Source organism: Ovis aries, chromosome 1 (genome assembly GCF_016772045.2).
Source record: "Ovis aries strain OAR_USU_Benz2616 breed Rambouillet chromosome 1, ARS-UI_Ramb_v3.0, whole genome shotgun sequence".
Taxonomy (NCBI): Eukaryota; Metazoa; Chordata; class Mammalia; order Artiodactyla; family Bovidae; genus Ovis; species Ovis aries.
In genome coordinates this window covers 185,956,849-185,979,960 of record NC_056054.1, presented here as the reverse complement: position 1 = coordinate 185,979,960, position 23,112 = coordinate 185,956,849, and the positions used below count along the sequence as shown (strand labels likewise).

Sequence of the window (23,112 nt, the reverse complement as noted above, 5' to 3'; positions counted from 1 at the left end):
GACAGTTTGGTCCTTGGTCAGATGTTATTCAAATCTCTTAATGGTAGTCATATGTACGGGAATACTTTCTCCCTGTGAAAAAGAAAACCGCAGTTGTATATTAGAGGCAAAACCTGCATTCAGCTACAATGCATTCCTGAAAGACAAACGGGAAAGAACAGTTGTGAAAAATGAGTTCTCTGTTCCTCCGAAGAGCGGCAGCCCTCAAAGAAACCATTCCAGGGGAGGATGTCCAGGGTGTCCTGAGAAAAGGAACAACCCTATTGGTTGGAGGGTTTCAAAGTCTTATGACAAGATGAATAATACTGAATTCCAGCAATGCAGTAAGTTTGCACATACAGTGAGGTGCTTTAAAGAATCTGTTTCTCCAGGGCAGTCATGCTGCCTTTCTCCAGGGGTGCCAGGCACCTTAGAGTCTTATGTCCGTGGAGCACTCTTGAGTTGTAACATACACAATTTAAGCCATTTTCCTTCTCTTTCTCCAACTTCCATTTTGTTACCCACAAGAATCAAAAGAGAGTCCCAGTTCCATGTGTTCCAGGTAAATCTGCTCCACCCTGGCCTCCACACCTCCGTCACAGAGAATGAAGAGAGCTCAGACCTCTCTGTGCTCCTGATAACACCCTCACACTTTAAATCACAGCTAGGCCATCAGAGTCTGCCTTGAGACCACCATATCTAATCTCATCAGGTTTGATTCCCAATTTATGTTTACCACCACTTCTGTGGTGGCTCAGTGGTAAAAAAATCCACCTGCCAATGCAAGAGACATGGGTTCGATACCTGATCTGGGAAGATCCCGCATGCCACAGAGCAACTCAGACTGTGCACAACTACTGAGCCTGTGCTTTGGGGCTTCCCTGGTGGCTCAGATGGCAAAGAATCTGCCTGCAATGCAGATGACCCTGGTTTGATCCCTGGGCTGGGAAGATCCACTAGAGAAGGCAATGGCTACCTGCTCCAGTATTCTTGTCTGGAGAATTCTATGGACAGAGGAGCCTGGAGGGCTGCAGTCCATGGAGTCGCCAAGAGTCGGACACGACCGAGCAACTAACACTTTGGGCTTCCCCAGGGGCTCAGCGAGTAAAGCATCTGCTTGCAGTGCAGGAGACACAAGAGACTTAGGTTTAATCCTTGAGTCGGGAAAACCCCCTGGAGGAGGAAGTGGCAACCCACTCGAGTATTCTTGCCTGGAAAATCCAATGGGCAGAGAAGCCTGGTGGGCTACAGTCCATGGGGCTGCACAGAGTCAGACACGACTGAGTGACTAAGCACGTATGTACAAGATATACCAAGGCCTTCAGTGCATCTTAGCCCCACATGGCTCTTTACGCTCCCTTTTATTGACCCCATTTCCAACCTATTCGCACCTTCTGAAACCCTGCTACTGTGCTCTCTGAAACTTGCTACCAATCATCAGCACACCCCTTCTGTTCTCAACTTCTGTTAACATTTCCCTCACCTTCTGCCTCCAGCTGACATTTGACTCTGCTGAAGACATTTCTTCCCATATAGGCCTTTCAAGTGGTGCTGGTTTTCGAACATTCCTTGTACACCTGGGTAAGGGAATTTCTTTATTCTCATTATGGCTTTCACATCATTCTCCTATTCTCCTCTCTGTACTTGCGTGTGTGCGTGCTCAGTCACTCAGTCGTGTCTGACTCTTTGTGACCCCATGGACTGTGGCCTGCCAGTCTCCTCTGTCCATAGGATTTTCCAGGCAAGAATACCAGAATGGGTTGCCATTTCCCAAAGCTTGGGTCAGGAAGATCTCCTGAGTCTCCTATGTCCCCTGCATTGGCAGGCAGATTCTTTACCGCTGAGCCACTGGGGAAGCGCTTCCTCTCTGTAAACTTCAGTTTAAAATCTCATCCCATTAGACTGTAACTCACCACCCTTCCAGTCTTCTATTTCTCCCCACCACCATTCCTTGGTTTTAGTTGCTGGCTTTGTCAAGCTGCCAACATTACTTCTGTCATAATTCTTGGTGTTACTATCTCATGTATAATACATTCATAGACCTTCTTGGACCAGAACCTCCTTTCCTCCAGGGACCCTGTTTTCCACCTTATTTTAACCACCCTCCCCATAGTTGGGACTTAGATTTTGTCACTAGCAATAACCAAACCACTTTATTACCTCAATTTCAAGCACTGAAACTCTCCAACCACCACTTCTATCCTTCCAGCTCGCTCACTATTTCTTGTACCCAAGTCTAAAATACTTAGGAAGCCATTAAGACCCCAAACCGAATTATCTTACCACTCTTTCACTGTCCTTCCCATGCTTCACATCCGTCACCCTTTAATCTAGCTTAGATACCATAATTGATTATTATTTTCATTTTCTAGCTCTCATCTGTCTTCCTTTGTCATACTTACATGGCCAAATCCCAACATCTGGTTAACCTGACTCTCCTCCCAGTCTGTGTCTACACACAAGCAACTGAATGAGGCTAGAGAATAACACAACCGTGCTGAGCATTCTCACTTTAAACTTAGACAGCCAGCCACAAGCTCAAAAGTGCTTTTAGTACTGCCCAGGAAGCCTGTTACTTTTCTTGGGTTATTCCCTCCTGCTGTCTTAGTGGACCATTTCTTTCTTTCTTCTCAAACCTCCAACACCACCATTTCCAGCCTCACAGTCACCTGATGATTTGTCCCCTGTTTCACTGAGAAAATTAGAAGCAAGCAGAGGAGAATTTCCACAAGCTCCCACTACCACAGTATCTACCTACCTTCCTCTTGTCCCCATACTCTGTCCACCCTTTTACATAATCCTACCTAAGGCAAACCCTTAGGTATGTGCATTAGACCCATCCCCACTGCCTACTCAGAGGCATTACTCAGTAGTTCTTCCCCGTCTCCTGCATCATCAACTTTACCCTCCCCATGTGTTCACTATCAACATACACAGTGTTACTTCCGTCATCTAAAAAAAGAAAAATGAGACCCTGTACCTTTCTCCGTTATACACATTTCTCTGCTGCTCCCCTTTGAAGCAAACTGTCCTCCATGTTCTCTCTCCAGGGATCTATTCTCAGTCCTTATCTTACTTGACACATCAGCAGCTTTTCGAAAAAGATTTATTTAATTTCTTTTTCTATTTTTGCCTGTGCTGGGTCTTCATTGCTGAGCACGGACTTTCTCTAGTTGCAGTGAGCAGGGGCCACTCTTCCTTGTGGTGCACGGGCTTCTCGTTGGATGGCTTCTTTTGTTGAAGAGCACAAGCTCTGGGTGCACAGGCTTTAGTAGTTGTGATGCATGGGTTTATTTGCTGTGTGGCATGGGGGATCTTCCCAGAGCAGGGATTGAACCTATGTCCCCTGCATTGCAGGTGGATTCTCAACCACTAGACCACCAGAGAAGCTGCTTCAGCAGCTTTTGACACAGGTAATCACTCCTTTCTCCCTGAGACATTTTCTTCACTTGGCTTCCAAGCCATGACGCTTCCCTAGTTTCCCTTCTACTTTACTCTCCATTTTTCCTAATCTTCCTTTGTTGGTTTCTCTTCACCTTCCTGACCTGTAAGTGCTGGAGAGTTCCAGGATTCAGTCCCTGGACCTCTACTCATCTCTATGAGTGTCCCCTTGGTGAGCTCATCTAATCCCATAATTTGAAATACCATCTCTATGTTGACAACACCCAGGTTTACATTTCAGTCCTGGACTTCTAAGCCCAAATTTCATATCCAACCACCTACTCAACTTTGGCCCCTCAAATGTCTGAAATGGACATCTCTAACTTAACTCATCCGAAACCAAAGTCCAGACTTCCTGATTATTATAAATGACAATATCACACTTTCACTTGCTCAGTGCAAAAACCTTAGTCATCACTGACTTCCCCCTGTCCTTCTCACCCATCATCCAGCCTGTCGACAAGTTCTATCTGCTTTACCTTAAAAAATATATACTTAACTCACTCTCTTCTCACCACTTCCACTACTATCACCTTGGACCAAGCCATCTTCTTCTTCTCCTGGATTATTACAATTTCCCAACTGTCACCCTGCTCCCATGCTTGCCTCTCTTGGGTCTTTTCTCAAAAGCAGCCAGAAAGATACTTTTAAAATATAAGACAGATGATTTCATTCCTATATTCAAAACCCTCCAGTAGCTTTCCATCTCTTCCCATAGTATGAGCAAAGTCAAAACTCTTACAATGATCTATAAAATGCCACACAGTCCAGCCTCCTGTTATCTTTCTGACACTCTCTCCTACACTTTTCCCGTGCACTCTCTCCATTTCAACCACTGGCCTCCTTTTTGCCCCTCAAACCACCAGCCTTCACCCATCTCAAGGCCCAGCACCCTCATCTCCTACAAATCTTTATTAAAATTTAACTTATCAGTGAGGCTTTCTCTGGATTGTTCCCTTTCTCTGGATCACTAAGATGTATACGATTCTTTGCAACCCTATGGACTGCAGCACACCTGGCTTCCCTGTCCTTCACTATCTCCTGGAGTTTGCTCAAACTCATATCCATTGAGTCAGTGATGCTATCCAACCATGTCATCCTCTGTTGCCCTCTTCTTTTGCCTTCAATCTTTTCCAACATGAGGGTCTTTTCCAGTGAGTCAGCTCTTTGCATTAGGTGGCCAAAATATTGGAGCTTCAGCTTCAGCATCATCCTTCCAATAAATATTCAGGGTTGATTCTCTGGATTGCCTATTTTAAATTGGAACCCTCCTCCCCATCCCTTACTCCCCTCTTCCCAGTCTTCCTTCCCTGCTTTCTTTCCTCTATTTAACTCTTCACCATCTGATATACTATACAAATATTTATTTTATCTTGAAATATACATACAGTAAAGGGCATATAAGCGTCCAGCTCAATTAATTTTCACCAACTGAATGAACCATTTAACTAGCATCTGGGTCAAGAAAAAGAGCATTACTAACACCTCCAGATCCTCCCATATTCTAGCTTTTAGAGTTAGATCCCTCTTCCACACTCCAAGGCTAACCATTATCCTGCCTTCTAACAGCATGGATTAATTTTGCTTGCCTCTGTATTTCTTACAAATGGACTCAAACCATGACAGACTACATATTGTAATCATCTATTTATTTCCTGCTTATTTTGCCCCACTACTAATGCATGAGCTCCACGAGGGTAGGGATTCGTTTCCTTCATTGCTGCATCCCCAAAGCCTAAAAGAATATCTGACACAGAACAGTAACCCTGCACATATTTGATAAAAGAATGAAATAGCAGACAAACAGAAATGAGAGTAGGAGAGTTAAGAAGGACTTGAAGGCTGAACGAAATCTTGAAGGATGAGCAGAGTCCATGAGGCAGTCCAAGAAAGGCATTCCAAGCTCAGGCACAGTCTCTCCAAAGGCTCGGCAGAATGAAAAAGTAAACAGAATCTAGAAACCACAAGGAGTCAGTAAACTGAGAGCAATGAGCAATGGCCATTGTATTGAAAAACAGAGACCCAGGAGACTAGAAAAACTGGCAGAAGCCTGATCTTAAAGGCTATAGACTCAACACATTCTCTATCAAAATCCCAGGTGCCGTTTTTGCAGAAACTGACAAATTGATCTTAAAGTTCATACAGAAATGTCTAAACAAGAACAGTCAAAACAATCTCATAAAAGAACAAACTTGGAAGACACACTTCACTGTGTCAAAACTTACTAAGAATCTACAGTAATCAAGACAGTGTGGAACTGGCATGTGAATAGATACATCAGTTCAGTTCAGTTCAGCTGCTGAGTCATGTCTGACTCTTTGCGACCCCATGGACTGCAGCATGCCAGGCCTCCCTGTCCATCAACAACTCCCGGAGTTTATACAATAAAACAAAATTGAGAATCCGGAAATAAGCCCTGATTTATGGTCAATTCAACTTTGACAAGGATGTCAAGACAATTCAATGGGAGTGTCAATGAAACAAATTAATAATCAATCCAGAAAAGAGATAGCATTGTAGATAACTATACTTCAATTTAAAAAAGAAATGGAAAATTTTATTCAAGCCGAGCTGAGAATTATAACCCACGAAGCAATCCTTCAGAAAGCTCTGAGGACTCTTCTGCCTATGTATTACTTCCTATATAGAGGCCGTGCACACTTGGACAAATACCCCCACTCTTTGGACTACTGTTTCCTCACTCTCACATGCTGTGGTTCCTAGAAGACAATGGCAGAAGTCCCTGCCAGATCTAATCCTCCAAGGAAAAGGAGAAAGAATTAGCTTATGTGCAAGTGTCTTCATCGCCATCACTTTCCTCCTGGAAGGAGAGGCCCATGGGGCCACGAATGGTAGTCACTCTGCCTGAGGCTCTGGATATTACAACACAAGGAACTTAATTCCCCTGTGTCAACCATGGTAGAGTGGAAAGCATTCAAGCCTTGAAATAGTTAAGTCTGGATTCAAATCCTAGGTTCTATCACTTTCAGCTGTGTAGCTTTCAGTAATCTATCTTCTTTCAGCCTCAGTTTCCTCCTCTGCCAAATGGGGTAATATTAGCATCTACCTCAGAGGTATGATACTTTGGCCACCTGATGCGAAGAGCCAACTCATTGGAAAAGACCCTGATGCTGGGAAAGATTGAAGGCAAAAGGAGAAGAGGGTGTGGGTAGCAGAGGATGAGATGGTTAGATAGCACCAACCGAATGGACATGAGTTTGAGCAAACTCCAGGAGATAGTGAAGGACAGGGAAGCCTGGCATGCTGCAGTCCACGGGGTCACAGAGAGTCAAACACAACTTAGCAACTGAACAACAACAGAGGTATGGAAAGGTACCTGGGGCCACTCTAACTATGTTCCTTTTGTTATATGCTTTATAAAGACCTTGAACCCTTCCTTAAAGAGTTCAGACACAGTTTAGAAGAAATAGAACTGACACACAAAAAATTATCCATCAAATTTTCCTTCAAGGAGCTGCAGAGTTCAGCAGAGCACAGTTAGATAGCAATGTTAACACTTTCCAGGATTCACAAGTGGAGCAGCAACTTCATTTCTAGCCTATTACTTACTGCACATGGGTTCCCCTTCTTAGATGATTTAAATCTGTTCACAGAGTCTACAATCTCAGATACACAAATGCTAGGTGGTATAAGAAAATAAGGGCTTCCCTGGCAGTTCAGCTGGTAAAGAATTCACCTGCAATACAGGAGACCCTGGTTTGATTCCTGGATCAGGAGGATCCTCTGGAGAAGGGATAGGCCACCCATTCCAGTATTCTTGGGCTTCCCTGGTGGCTCAGCTGGTAAAGAATCTGCCTGCAACGCAGGAGACCTGGGTTCGATCCCTGGGTTGGGAAGATCTCCTGGAGGAGGGCATGGCAACCCACTCCAGTATTCTTGCCTGGAGAATCCCCATGGACAGAGGAGCCTGGAAGGCTACAGTCCATGGGTCACAAAGAGTTGGACATGACTGAGAGACTAAGCACAAACAAAAAAAAGTACATGAATTTTGGATTCAGAAAGAATGGATTTGAATTCTAATTCATATGCTTATTAGCCATGTCCTTGTTCAAACTATTTGCCATCTTGGTTCCTTCACACAGGAGGGGGACAGCACTAACAATTACCTTGCAGGTTCAGGGCAATGACTTAAAATGATGTAAGTAGAGTGCCAGGCACGGGGTGAGAGGCTGATCAACGGCAGCTATGCCTACTCAGACTGTCACGTCATAAAGCTGACATCCTTACCAGAGGGAGAGAAGCCTCACCAATAGTAACAGCCACACTGACCTGCATGAAAGCTGTCAGTGAGGCCTTTCTTCAAACCCAGAGAGATTCTACCTCATCACCCTCCCTTGCCCAAAAGCTGTAGGCTTCTGTTCCTGAGTTTCTTTAAATCTCCAAAGTGCCCAGAAGTGACTGATACATTTGGCATCTGGTGGATATTACTGAATGATGGCTTCTTTGTGGTGAAATGCATCCTGCTTGAACTCACTCGGGTACTTGTGGATGATTCTGAAGGGCTGGTTGTTCACATCTGTCTCTGTTGTGTGGCAGACATATTTCTCATCTAACTTGGCAGAGTATTTCAGGACAGAGAACACCCTGTAGAAGGCATTCATCTGTTCTTCCAGGACCCCCACTGTACTGTGGTTGCTTAGGTCCCTCTCTGCCCGGTCCAACCAGGTAACATTGGGCATGAGGTACCAGCCCTTGGAGATGCATGTGGCCACGTCCTCATCATCAATCATATCAAACTGCACCTGGGGCATTTCAGAGTCTGGTTGGAAAAAAATAACAAAACAATTAGTTCTTTTTTAAATTTCAGCCACAAGAGGATCAGGCTAGCAGAAATCTTGCCCTGAGTTTCTACATTAACCCTTATATAGGCAACGCATCTTGAGGTTCACCATAGTCAAAATTTTGATCCAGGCACAGTGAGAGGATATCAGGATACACACATGTGCCTGCCCTCATTTACCACTACTGGTCTCATCTACCACTGCTGTCTTTATTTCTGGAAACTTACCCTAGTTGAGGGGATTCATTTCAGACTCTGCTGCCCTCAGATACCCTGCTGAGAATCACAGAAGATAGCAAATGATTATCAGCACCACCTTCCCGTCTCTTCCAAGTCTTGCCCTGAGGAATTCTGCCTCCACCTTCATGAGACCACTCTCCATGTAATCCTGCAAAGAGTGAGGATCCTTGGGGCACTATAGAGATCCACTGGTTCAATCCAATCTTACATTTTAATAGTGAGAAGAGTGAGAAAATGAAGCCTGGAAAATCTAAATGATTTGTCCAGAGTCATAGAATTACCACTTGGGCCTCCTGACTCCCAACACAGGGCTATTCTCCCCAAACCACACGTCATATCTCAGAGTTTTCACGTAGGTATTATGAAACATTTTGGCTTTTCAGTGCTACAGTTTGTTTGGTGAGTTTGGGATAAGACCAATGTTTTTGTTATGTTTTGTTTGCATGAATGAATGATGTATCCAGGTACAAATGTAATAGCTATAGTTCAGAGCAATATTTTTAGATAAGATGAACTGGCATTCTAAATACCTAACTCTCATCATGGGAATAAGAAATACATATAATAATTTGAGTAGGAGAGAAAAAGTGAGAACATCAGAAGAAAAAATTTGTAGTCTATCTTTGTGAACAGAGGCAGAGCTTGAAACCAAGTTAATCCAATAATTCCCTCACCTTCTACTATTTGCTTTATTGTACTTTGACCTCTTCCATTTGGTGTGATGGCCGAGCATTTGTAGACAGCTTCATCCATGAAATCCACATTTCTTAATAAAAGCGATAGAGTCCCCTCAGAAATTTCCTCCAGATGCACAGAGACTCTTCCCTCATACAAGGAGTTTTGTTCCTCTAGTTGCTTGGTGTTATTGCTGAACTGATAAACCAACTTCGAGAAAACTTCGAAAAAATCATAGTGCCTGAAAAATCGGTAATATTCTGTATCATCCTCTACCTCATATTCCTCTTTGATGTCTTCTCGTTTCCAAGCAAACTCGAGATTTTCTGTGCCCTCCACAAAGAAGAAATGACAGGAAAGAGGAACATCAGTGGAAGGATGGGCCCGTAACTCTCCGATAGACACTGAGGATAGCAAAGAACAAATGAAGCTAGTCAAGCATTTACAAAGCCCAGCAAACACTGCAGCACATAGGATTTAACAACAGATAAAATAAATCACTCTAGCTATTTCAAGCACAAAGGAGTTTAGGACAGACAATTAGACATTTATAAAATCATTGGAAGGCTTGAGAAATGAGTCCAAAGAAGGAAATGAACTGAGACCTTGGTCCTTTTCTGCTTTAGACTCTGAACTGACTTCAGATTTCAGAACTAAAACGTAGGCTTTTTTTGAGTCATAGGCATTCAGACTTGGACGGGACATATACCATAGGCTTTCCGGAATCTCCAGCTTGGCCACTGCAGATCTGGGGACTTCTTATTCCATAATCACTTGATCTCGTCATATAGATTTTATGTGTTCTGTTTCTCTGGAGTACTCTAACTAATAATCAGGTAACATTTATTAAATTTTACCATGCATTAGACATATTCTAAGAGCTTTTCCTGAACTAATTCATTTAACCTGCATACTTACACCAAGGTAGATATTAGTATTATCTTCAATGTATTGTACTACTGAGAAAACCAAGACACAGTGAGGTGAAGTAAGTTGTTCAAGGACACACAGCAAGTGAGAAATAGGGCTATGATTCAGACCGCAATAACCTGGCCACACAGCTCTCCGTCTGAACTGGGTTCTATCTTCTAACAGTAGTTCAGTTCACTTCAGTCGCTCAGTTGTGTCTGACTCTTTGCGACCCCATGAACCGCAGCATGCCAGGCCTCCCTGTCCATCACCAACTCCCTGAGTTTACCCAAACTCATGTCCATTGAGTTGGTGATGCCATCCAACCATCTCATCCTCTGTCATCCCCTTCTCTCGCCTTCAATCTTTCCCAGCATCAGGGTCTTTTCAAATGAGTCAGCTCTTCGCATCAGGTGGCCAAATATTGGAGTTTCAGCTTCAACATCAGTCCTTCCAATGAATATTCAGGACTGATTTCCTTTAGGATGGACTGGTTGGATCTCCTTGCAGCCCAAGGGACTCTCAAGAGTCTTCTCCAAAACCACAGTTCAAAAGCATCAATTCTTTGGTGCTCAGCTTTCTTTATAATCCAACTGTCACATCCATGACTACTGGAAAAACCATAGCCTTGACTAGACGGACCTTTGTCAGCAATTTGCTTTTTAAAACACTGTCTAGGTTGGTCATAACTTTCCTTCCAAGGAGTAGGCGTATCTTAATTTCATGGCTGCAATCACCATCTGCAGTGATTTTGGAGCCCCCCAAAATAAAGTCAGCCATTGTTTCCCTTGTTTCCCCATCTATTTCCCATGAAGTGATGGGACTGGATGCGATGATCTTAGTTTTCTGAATGTTGAGTTTTAAGCCAGCTTTTTCACTCTCCTTTTCATTTTCATCAAGAGGCTCTTTAGTTCTTTACTTTCTGCCATAAGGGTGGTGTCATCTGCATATCCGCTGCTGCTGCTAAGTCACGTCAGTAGTGTTTGACTTTGTGTGACCCCACAGACGGCAGTCTACCAGGCTCCCATCCCTGGGATTCTCCAGGCAAGAATACTGGAGTGGGTTGCCATTTCCTTCTCCAGTGCTGCATATCTGAGGTTATTGATATTTCTCCCTGCAATCTTGATTCCAGCTTGTGCTTCATCCAGCCCAGCATTTCTCATGATGTACTCTGCATATAAGTTAAATAAGCAGGGTGACAATATACAGCCTTGACATACGCCTTTTCCTATTTGGAACCAGTCTGTTGTTCTATGTCCAGGTCTAACTGTTGCTTTCTGACCATAGGCACTTGTTCTAAGTTTAATGAATAAAAAAGTGACTAATGAAATAAACGATCAAATGAATATAAAGAAAGACAGACGACAATGGAAAACAGGAGTCAGGGAGAAACGACTTGTCTGCCCTTTAGAAGGATGGATTTGCATATAAGAAAACGAAATGCCTTCCTGCTCAGATTGTTATTTGTCTGACATGGTTATCATCAAGAAGCAGTGAATTACAGGTGTAAAAACTCTTTTTAGATTTTAAATCCTAATTCTAAGTTTAAGAACTAAGTTGCTAAACTTAAACTTAGTTCTAAGTTTTCTTTACTAGTCATTTGTAATTAGGCAAGTCAATCTCTCTTATTCTATAGTTTTCTTACATATAATTAGGGTAGGAACACCTGTCCCAGCGTTGTTATGAAATGCTTGGGATCTTAGGGACACTTTTTATATGACAAAGTTCAATCATTTTCCAGAGGGACAGAAGGAGTGGACCAGATGGATGCATACCTTAGTAAGCTTCCATTCTTCCCAGCCTCTCTCATAAAAATGTACAGCTCACTCATGAAAGGTCCTTAATTCTAGCTTCTCAGGTTATATCCAGGAGGTCTTGCTACAGCTGTACACTTTCTAGCCCCAAGGGAAAAGGTCTCAGACTCAGGAATCCAAAGGCTCTAGTCAAAGAATCATGAAACAGGAACTGTTGATGATGTAACTGGTAATATAAAAGCCAGGCTTTGACTGATGTGTCTGCAGATGGTCCTACTTGAATCTGAGTAACCCTTTTGTCTATTTCAATCTGTTTTATTTCTAGGCCTTTGTATCTTTAGCTTTCCAAGGTCCAAGAAACTGAGTCAAAATCTCAGCAGAAAGATACCATATCTAAAGCACCTCGTATTAGACTGTCACTGTTGCTATAAAATGCATTAGCTTTCTCTTTTCACTTACATATATACCCTTTCCTTTAATTTATTTGGTTGGGTTGTTCCTAACTATGAATGGATTACCATCTCACTTTGCCTTACTGCTCCTTTCTACACACACACAGACACACACACACACACCCTACACACACACACACACACACACACACACACACACAGTAGCCAAGCATCCAAAGAAAAGAACCAGTAAATGTAATCTGGGTGGACCTGGCCTTGCACTAACTCCTGATTCGATCCCTGGCATCCCTAAGGATGCCTTCCACTACTGCCAGCTTTAAGAGACTGGCAGAGCTGCTGAAGGTCCCTGAGAGACTGAATGTACCTGAAATCTATAAAGGTGTTTGATCACTTTTCAAGTAATTATATTTCAGGTTTTGGATACATGTGATTTTTAAAAGAAATTTTTGCATATATATTTTTGGTTAGCTGAATTAACTTTTTCAACATCTATATACTATTTATCTCAACATTTTTTAAGAACTGAATATAAAAACTTATACAAACTCTATGTTGACTGCCCATGCAGAATTTTTAGGACAGACCTGATCTCAAATATTCTGTGATGCTATACTCTAAATCGACATTTATCAGGCACTTGAAGTGGGGAGGACTGTCCAGTTTTTTTTAATTGAAGGAGTTCAAATTATAGATGTAAATAAGTGTAATTATCCAGATATGGCCTCGAATGAACAATTCAAGTTGGTGGTGCAGGCGGCGAGGCTTTTCTCCTTTAAAAACATGAAAACAGAATAAACAATAATGCTTTACTATTTGGGTTTGTTAGATTTTCCCATCTGTTCTTCACCATTTCCTGTTAAACAAATAGGGCATTGTTAATACCATCTTAAAAAAAATGAGAAAACTGAGGTTCAGAGAGATTAAGTCATTTGTTTCTTTTTTTAACCTCCAAATCAATATTTCCCTCACTCTTCCAAAGTTGTTTCAGAAATATCCATAAAGATTTTTTGAAAAGTGACTCACCTACATTATGAATAAGTAGAAGTATGTTTAAAGTCACCAAAAAGAAAGACATTCTGTAAGGAACAGAAAGAAAAGCAGAAAATTTGCTTCAGCTAAGAAAGAATGTGAACCAGCACAACCCAGCCGCCACCCCACTGGGTCCAAGAAAGGCCCCCACAGACACCACTGTCAAGCTCCATGCCCACCGGATGCACTCTTAGCTGACAGAGGCTTCCAGCACTTCGGCATTCTGTGTGAGATTGTCCACTGAGTCAAGTTCACCCAGGCTGATCGTAGACAGTTTGTTTGATTTGCTATGTGAACCTGGAACTCTATTTCTACAATAAGCAAGTCTGTCTCTATAGGTGAGTCACATTTGAATTATTCTGGATCAGAGCTAGCCCTAAAATGATGTTTGACAGGTCAGTGACAGCTTCCCGAGCAATTGTCACTGGTCTTTCTGGATGTTGCTTGGGGGAAGTCAGCAGTGGGGGAGGTATAACTAGTAGATATCCAGGTGCATCTGAAAAGTTATGGATTGATGCTTCCCAAACAGAGAAAAATAACAAGAGACAGTACTAAACACATCTGCCTAGCCAGGGCTGCACTTTACTGGGAATGGTATGAACAAGCCTGGGACATCTTTGGAGCGGGTAGAAAGGGCTCGGGGAATACTCAGCCTCTTTAATGTGCTCTGACGTAAATGTACATCTGCAGCAAGTAAAGGCCTGGATCCAGTCTCCCTCTCTGGTCTCATCTCTCAGTGTTCCCCTACACCTGAAGTTCCACCAGCAGCATCCTTAGGTCATGGTGCTATTCCAACCCTCCTTGCCTGGCACATCCCCTATCACCGCCACCCTCATCTGCCCTCCACAACTCACTTGTCATTCAAAATTCCACCACTTCCTATAATCATTCGGGAGAAAAATAGAACTCCACAACCTCCCAGGTCTATGATACATCACAATAAGGGCAACTATATATATCAAATATTAACAAATGCCAAATTTAATATTCAAAATAAGCCTATGAAATGATTGCTACTATCTCTATTTTTTTCTCTTCATTATCTCCATTTTATAAGTCAGGAAACTAAGGCATAGAGAGGGTAAATAATTCATCAGGGTTACATAGAACCAAGATGCTCATCTTTCAGGTTAGTTGAAGCCTGTCATGTCACCTAAATTCTGTCCTGATAATCCTTGCACTTTCACTGAAAACCTTGGGACGTCTCATCACTTAGGGTGTCCACCAAAAGAACAGGAAGCTCATGGCTGATGAAGCAGATGGTTTGTGGATCCTTTTTGCTAGAAGCCTATCGGACCCTGGAGAATATGTGCTCTGTGCATTTAAAATTAAAGATACAGAAGTCTTCAGAAGAACAAGAGGATAAAGAAACAGCCCTTGCTAGTAAATGTCGAAATAAAGCATTTCTGGGGTCAGTGGGACAAGCGGAAAGAGTCTTTGCTAAAAATATATACTCTGACTAGTGACAACTACTGATTTAACAAACATCTCCCCATGGTGTATGTAGCAAAAAATTTTAAGATATATCTAAAGTAACAAAAGATAATATGTCAGATAGCAGTCACTAGAGCTCTAGATAGTTAATAGAGACTATAGTCAAATGTCATAGAGATAAAAAATTGTAGGAATATAAAAGGCCTTTTCAACTCAATGAAATTTCATTATTTCTAAGATTAAAAGTTTTTCATCGTTATTAAAGATTAAATCCTAAAGCCTTCCTGATTCCCCACCTAGTTAGACATAATCATTTTTCCATACGTCCAACAAATTTTGTACTTCTATATAGTGCTCTCACACATTTAATAGAGGATATTTTAATGATTCTAATAGTAACCCATTTTAATTGCTTTAAAATGTTAGAAAAATGGGAAAGAATAAAGAAGAATATTACAACCATTTCTAAGTCCATCACCCAGACAACCACTACAACCATTTTGGGAATATGTACACATATTCAGTATGCATACTTTTTAAGAGAACTAAATTTGTATACAATTTAGTGTGCAGTTTAAATTTCCTCATGACACTGTTTTATGATCATTTCTTCATCATTAAAATTCCTGCAATCTGGTCTACTCTTTTTTATAGTTATGTGTGTGCATATCTTATCATCCCTACTAGACTGTAAGCCTCCTAAGGGCCTGCCTAGGTCCTCTCTTCCATATTTCCATCATTGTGTCCCACATGTCATAGAGACCCAATATGTTGCTTTAATTAAATTAAATTTAATTTGGTGTAATATTCTTACAAATTTTCATTCTATAATGGGAAAAAGCAGAAAAAAGAAGTTCATACGCTACTGAAGATGAGCATCAACTGTGCCAAAGCAGAAGTTCCAGCAGTGTACCCCGGTATTGCCTCTAGGACTTGTACCCTTTTCACCTCTCATTTACAGAAAACCTATGAGAAGATCATCAACTAGCTTGATGTACAGGCATACATGTAAAGGGACCACATACAGTTGCAGTAGATACCTAAATAATTCAGGCATGTTATCCATCATTTGGCTCTCCAGTTTACAATCAAGGCCTACAATTGTCCCAAAGAGTCTGTTTATTGAAAGAGCTTACCTGTATCACAGCTGGTCCCTCTAATCAGCTAGGTGAGAAGCAAGTGAGATGGAGTCAGCATGTCTTCAGAGGAATGGTTGTGTGGCAGTCCTCAGGGAGAGGGCGTGGTGATACTGTTATTATCAAGCTGTTGCAGCAAAAGCTCAGCAAAGAGCTCTGTGAGATGTAATATTTCTCATGGCGAAATTTGTTGACTTAAAAAAAAAGTGCTTGCAAGGCATTATGGATGAAGAGTGGAACTAGTAGAATACCATCATGTCCAATATTGGAGAATCATTCTGCACCCAATTTTTAAAAATCACATTTTTGAAGAATAACTGAATAACATGGAAAATGCTCACTATACAATTTTTAGTGAACAAAATCAAAATACAAAACTTAACATATGTTTATACACATGTATTATTTCAATTTTGTGAGGGAAAAAAATATGTGCATATGGAAAAGGAAGGAAATACATTAAAAACTCAGTGGTGGTTACTTCTGGATGGCAAGATTATGTGTGATTTTAGTTGTTTTTTATTACACATCTCTGAATTTTCTGTAATGACCTTTTATATTTATAATAAATACTTTATAGCTGAAAAACTAATGAAAAGGACAAACAGAATTTACACACATAATGTGGTACAGAGAGTACAGGAAAGAGAGCAAATGAGATTCATTCTCCATTCTCTTCCTCTTAGGAATGAGTACGGCTTGTATCTCCTGTTTGAAGTCTTTCTGATTAACCTTTAAATTCAAGTTCAGTGGTGGCCTGCTCTTTATTAGGGCGCCTTTCCCTCTCCCACCACCACAGCAAACGGATTACTGAGTCTAAACTGGGTTGCCCTAGTCCTTATACTCAACACATAATGCAGGTGAATTACAGACAAGGGTTTAAAGAAACACTTGGCAAATAAGACAAAGAGAAACAGCAGGCCTGCTGTTGGGGATCAGTGCCAGAGGCATCTTTACCTTGGATCCCTGACCCTTTCTGACTGTGAATGAAGCAGTTAGTTCCTCCCCTTGCATCTCCAGAACCTCTCAGTTCCTCTTTAGTGGTTGAGTGAAGGAAAGACCTCTGAAGTTTCGAAGTAAACTTAAAACGACAAACATGAACTGTTGAGGAATGTTTTTTTTTTTTTAAAGCTCCTACGACATCTACCATGGACCTTTTACACAGTTGCCCAATAAAACTGTGGAATGGAACCTAATAGAATGAAATAATTGTGATCAGTTCTAATTCCCCCTGCAGGACTTGAGGCTTGATCTACATTTGACTTCCACTCTGAGGCAGAGGAGAGACATCCTGATGTTACTACCAGTCTTGAGAAATGAGGAAGAATATTTTGTCCCCATAGACAAGCTCTTTCTATAGGTGCCACACTCCCACAGACTCCCTCAAACCTAGGAGTTTTTCACATATGTCTACTTGAGCTAATAAGGAAATGGGATTTTTGAGCTTCCAGTAAGAAATGAATCAGAGACACTCTCCTCACCTGATATCCATACCTCTCCCGTCATGATCTAGACCAACTTATCATTACAAGCATTACCCCTCCTTTGTATGTTATAATAACAGTACACCTTAGATTGGGGGGGCAAAGTTACAATTTAAAATATTTTCTCCCATTATTCTCCAAAGTGCACCAATACTGGGCTATCATAACCACCAGGACAAAGCATATCAGCCAAATCAGACCCTTCACCATTTCCCAGACACAAGTTTTCCTTCTCGTTTCTCCCATTCTTTCTCAAGAAATACCTTCCTCATTCTTTTCCTGATTTCTTATGCTTCATCCCATCTCTATCAAAACCTCACCACCCAATTAAGGCTTTCCTAACTGCAGAAGCCTGAGATCGTCTCTTTCCTCTGAATTCTCATAGTTTTTGTTTATGCCGCTATACAACAGTTAGCAAATGCTACTTAATATTTTAATTGCTTTGGGTTTATAACAGCTTTATTCAGATAAATTCCACACATTATACAATTCATCTAGTTAAAGTGTATAATTCAATGATTTTAGTATATGCACAGAGTTATATGTACAACCATCACAATCAACTTTAGAACATCTTCATCACCCCAAAAAGAAACTCTGTAGCCATTAACAGTCGTCACTCCGCATACCCACCTCTCTCCAGCCCCTGATAATCATTAATCTATTTTTTGTTTCTAAGAAAGTGTTAGTCATTCAGTCATGTCCGACTCTTTGTGACCCTATGGACTGTAGCCTGCCAGGCTCTTCTGGCCGTGGAATTCTCCAGGCAAGAATACTGGAGCAAGTTGCCACTCCCTTCTCCAGGAGAACTTCCTGATCCAGAGATCAAACTCAGGTCTCCTACAATGCAGGCGGATTCTTTACTGTCTGAGCTACCAGGGAAGCCCTTTTTGTTTCTATAGGTTTGCCTGTTTTGGACATTTCGTGTAAATGGAATCTTACATCATGTGGTCTTTTGTGACTAGTTTCTTCTAGTCGGCTGCGTTCTCATAGTGTTTTCAAGATTTACACATTGTAACACATATCAGTAATTCATTCATTTTTATTCCTAAATAATATTCCACTATATGGATAAATAAACACATTTTAAAAATCCATTCATCAGTTGATAGAAATTTGGGTTGTTTCCACTTTTTGGCTGTGATGAATCCTGCTGCTATGAACACTTGTGCACAAATTTTTGTTGGATATATTTTTTCAGGTCTCTTGGATAGACACCTAAGAGTGGAATTGCTGGGTCATATGGGAAGTCTATCTCTTTAACCTTTTGAGGAACTATGAGATTGCACCATTTTACATCCCTGCCAGCAGTGTATGAGGATTCCAATTTCTCCACATCCTTATGAGTACCTATCTTTTGGTTTTAGTCATCCTAGTGGGTGTGAGTGGGTTTTGTGGTTTTGATTTGCATTTGCTAATGATGTTGAACATCTTTTAGTCATCCTAGTGGGTGTGAGTGGGTTTTGTGGTTTTGATTTGCATTTGCTAATGATGTTGAACATCTTTTCATGTACTTACTGGCTATTTGAAGGTCTTCTTTGGAGAAATGTCTATCAGATATTTTGCTCAATTTTAAACTGGATTATTTGGGGTTTTATGGGTTTATGTATTAGATTTCTTGCCCAGTTTTAAATTGGATTACTTTGGGTTTTCTGGATTCCCTTTAATCTGCTCAGTTCAGTTACTCAGTTGTGTCTGACTCCTTGCGACCCCATGAGTTGCAGGCCTCCCTGTTAATCTGTTACACTTCTATAAATCTCTTGATACCAGTGATTGTATTTGGATGAAATCATAAACTTTGGACTCATATTCTACTATGTTGGTATCCAACTCCTTCATAACTGTGACATGGTGAGTTACTTAACTTCCCCACACTTCAGTTTTTGTCTGTAAAAAATGGAGATAATATCTTACAGAATGAGTATGAGGATTAAATAAAATAATGCCTACAAAGCCCCTAGGACTCAGTAGCCTAGGTACCTGGCCCAAGTATCTGACTGAGAAAGAAAATGTTAACTATTATTTTTCATTTATCTCTGTACATCTCCAATGTATAGTTCAGTTTCTTACACACGAGGTGTTCAATAAGTATTTATGAATGAATAAGTTGGGGACTAAAGGTATTTTAGCTTGTTTATAGTTGTTTATGAATACCTATCTATGAAAAGGTAAAACAACCCAATTATAGGAACATAGGCTTCACAAGTGGATAAAATTTAAAACATGCATAGCCACTCAAATTCCTCAAACAATTACCAAGGAAAACACCTCACCAGATGTGAGAAAACCCCTATATGAAGTGAACTCAATGGAAATAGTCATGAAGATGCTTTTACAGCTCTTAGTCAAAGCCACCCAGATGCAAAAACGTCATGTCATTATTTGAATCTTCAGCATAAAGACATCCCATACTTCAGTAAAGATTCAGTAAAGATAATGAGGAAATCTTAATCTACCAATTAGTACTGATCTATCTATTCTACAGCAAGAATACACTGAGGGAGAGGAAGGAACTGCTAGTAACCAAATTGGGAGAACTTAAGTTACAAAACTGGCTGCAGACTCACTCTGCTGCTGCTGCCGCTGCTAAGTCGCTTCACTCGTGTCTGACTCTGTGCGACCCCATAGACGGCAGTCCATCAGGCTTCCCCTTCCCTGGGATTCTCCAGGCAAGAACACTGGAGTGGGTTGCCATTTCCTTCTCCAACGCATGAAAGTGAAAAGTGAAAGTGAAGTTGCTCAGTCGTGTCCGACTCTAGCGACCCCATGGACTGCAGCCTACCAGGCTCCTCCATCCATGGGATTTTCCAGGCAAAAGTACTGGAGTGGGGTGCCATTGCCTTCTCCGGCAGACTCACTCTAGGCTCCTGTAAACAGAGAGGCGGACTCCTCCTCAGAATGGATTGAAAAGATTATAGCTCCCTCTGCCTTCTATGCTGCCTTAAATAGAAAGTAACTGTTGTTTGAGATTTGGACTACAGTTGGTAAGATGTCAGAACTTTAAACCATCCCAGGCCAAACTGGATAAGCCAACCTCAGAGTGACTCAGCAATGGAAATAATCTAAAACACTGCATGCCAGCCTAAGCAACTGACCTTCATCAGATGAGGAATGAAGAGACATGGGGTTAGGAGAGGAGGGAGACAGATTGATACATAGCTTGAAATAATGAAAGTACTGCTTATCAGAGGTAGCTGAGATGAAGGTTAGAAGGTATGAGGTTTTGATATAATTTGGAGATAGGGTAATAAGCATATATCTTGGGTGTCAAGATCAAGGGCAAGGAGAGTTCAGACAAATCTCTCAAATTCTAATCCCTAAAACATTGCCTGGTCCAGAAGAGAAAACCACCATTTATGCAGAAAATTGAGTAAAGTTTGTTCTCAACTTTATTTCTTTTTACCCTGATCATAAACTAAGAAGTGGGAAAGAGTAATAGGTATAACAATAACTGCTATTATTAGTAGTAATAATTGCTACTTACAGATTATTTACTTTATGCTACATATTGAGCTAAACCTTTTAGATTTAGCTCTTAACTCCGGGAGATGGTGATGGACAGGGAGGCCTGGCGTGCTGTGATTCATGGGGTCACAAAGAGTCGGACATGACTGAGCGACTGAACTGAACTGAACTGAACTGAATAATCCTACAAAATAGATAATAATCAGATAATGAGATCAAGACTTAAGTAGATTAAGTAACAAAATCAAGATTAAGAGAAATATGATTTCCAGAGATGAGACTTGAAACCTATATCTGATAAAAGCCAAAGTCCACATTTTATATAGTTTAGGACATGGTCTCCCAGCAAGTATGGTTTATAAAATGATTCTTCAGATTATTTTTTGTTTCTTCTACAGTTAGGCAATAGCAGCCATCCTAGTCAGGCATGCCAAAACATATACATGTATTTATTTCATTCACTTGCCCAGTGCCTACTATGTCTCAGGTGCGGGGCCAAGGTAAAGAGACACAGTTTCTGCCCTCAGGAAACCTGGACAGGGTGGCTGAAGCAGAAAGAGCTCTTCATTAGTCTCCCCCTTTTTTTCCCCAGTAACATTCTAGTCAGGAGACTTATCCTGAAACAGTCAATTTGACCCAAAAGTGACTTGCTGGTGAAGTTTTGCTAAGTGGGCAAGCATGCCATGCCTTTTCCCAGCTCCCTGTACCCCATCTCTCTTTCCCTAGATAATGCACCATGCTGACCATGCTGCCTCCTTTTCCCTTCACATTTCCTGGGGTCCCCATTGCCTCCATCACTGTGAAGGTTCACAAACCACTAAAGCTCTTTCACCTCCCAGGGAGTTTTCAGAACTCTCCAAGTTGACTGGATAGTATCAAGGCCCACTAGATTATGGAGGGATGCTGCTTTATTTAGACCCATTTGGCTTCAACAAAGTACCTGAGATAGAGAGGGTTCCTATGAAAATAGGGGGATCCTTCCATTACTCTCAACATAGCTTTAAAACTTTCTACTAGTAGCTTCAGTCTCTGAGACTATTTTTGTCTTTCTTCCCTTAATTTCACTGATTTGTGATCTTCTCTATTTCTGAATCATATTTGAATTCTTTTTTCTCATTTTATATTACATTCCTGTAAGTTTATTTTTTATCACAGGCACATTCACATTTTTAAGAGCATAAAACTGTATTAAATATTTGCAATTTTCACGTATTAGGTTCCTGCTAACGTAATCTTGATCCAAAGTAAGGACAGTCTAATTTTTAAAAGGGCCCTTTTGAAACAGGTTTCAAATTCACTAGGTTTTAAAAACACAAATGACTGGCAAGAAAAAAGCACTTTATTCTCCTTTTCAGGAAGAAAGCAATTTAATGGAATTGGTTACACACAATCTTTTAACACTTTTATGGATAAACTTTGTAAAAAAGACACTAAATATTTTTATTTCTATTCATGACTTTCCAAAATTATAAAAAGCAATTTCATAAAAGATTTAGTTAAGGGTCAGGTAGAAAATGTTAATTAGAAATACTGACTTAAAGCCAGAGTGTAGATTTTCACAGTTAAATTGTGGTTTTTGCCCTGAAGTAAAACATTAATCTGGAGAAGGAAATGGCAATCCACAATGCTTTCCGCGTTCTTAAACTGATCGATTACTTAGAGCTGTCTCGAATTAACTAAAACTCCTCCATGGCTCCCAGATTCATTTCCAGCCACTTCAACTTAAACCAAAAAACCACAGTACTTCAGCTAAAATGGCGTAAGTCCCTTATTTGATACACATTCCTTTAAAAAATGCTGTAGGGCAAGGAGGGCAAGGATTATCCGTATTTTATGGGTGGAGAAACTGAAATTAAATCCCTTGTACGAGGAAATAAGGCTATTTAAGAGCTGAACCCCAGGTAAGACCCTAAAGAGTTCTGATTTTCTAGTCCAGCTGCCTCCGCCCTTCAAAGTCGTCTTGGTTAATCCCGGGACTTGAAATTCCTGGGCCTTGCAGTCACGGAGGTGAATCACCACATTCCTGCGCGTTCGCTGAATCCCGCAGACCCGGCGCCCCACTCCTAAACTGGGTAGGAACCGAGAAGCCAGGGCACCATGACGCGCGAACCCTCAAAACGAAACAACTAAACTGTTCCCGGGCTGTTTACCCAGGCGGTCCTCGACCCCGGGGGCAGGTCAGCCGACGCCAAAGACTATAAAGCGTGGCGGCCCACACACTGCCGGATTCCGAGGATAACTGGGTAGCGCCGAGGACGCCCGGTCTCCGCCCCTGTCCGGCGCGCCCCGACCGCACCGCGCGCCCAGTGCCGCGTGAGGCGGAGCCCGGCCCCCGAGCGGCGCGCGCACCCA

General features: G+C 41.4%; 1 long non-coding RNA gene across 1 annotated transcript; it reads right to left on the bottom strand.

Annotated features, from left to right (window-relative positions):
* Window positions 1-9,135: 9,135 nt before the first annotated feature.
* LOC132660086 (uncharacterized) lies at window positions 9,136-23,098 on the bottom strand. Its single transcript, XR_009601307.1, has 3 exons — window positions 15,812-23,098; window positions 12,797-12,982; window positions 9,136-9,540 (listed from the first exon to the last, which is right to left on the bottom strand). It is a non-coding gene; the product is annotated as an uncharacterized LOC132660086 (long non-coding RNA).
* Between the last annotated feature and the right edge of the window lie 14 nt (window positions 23,099-23,112).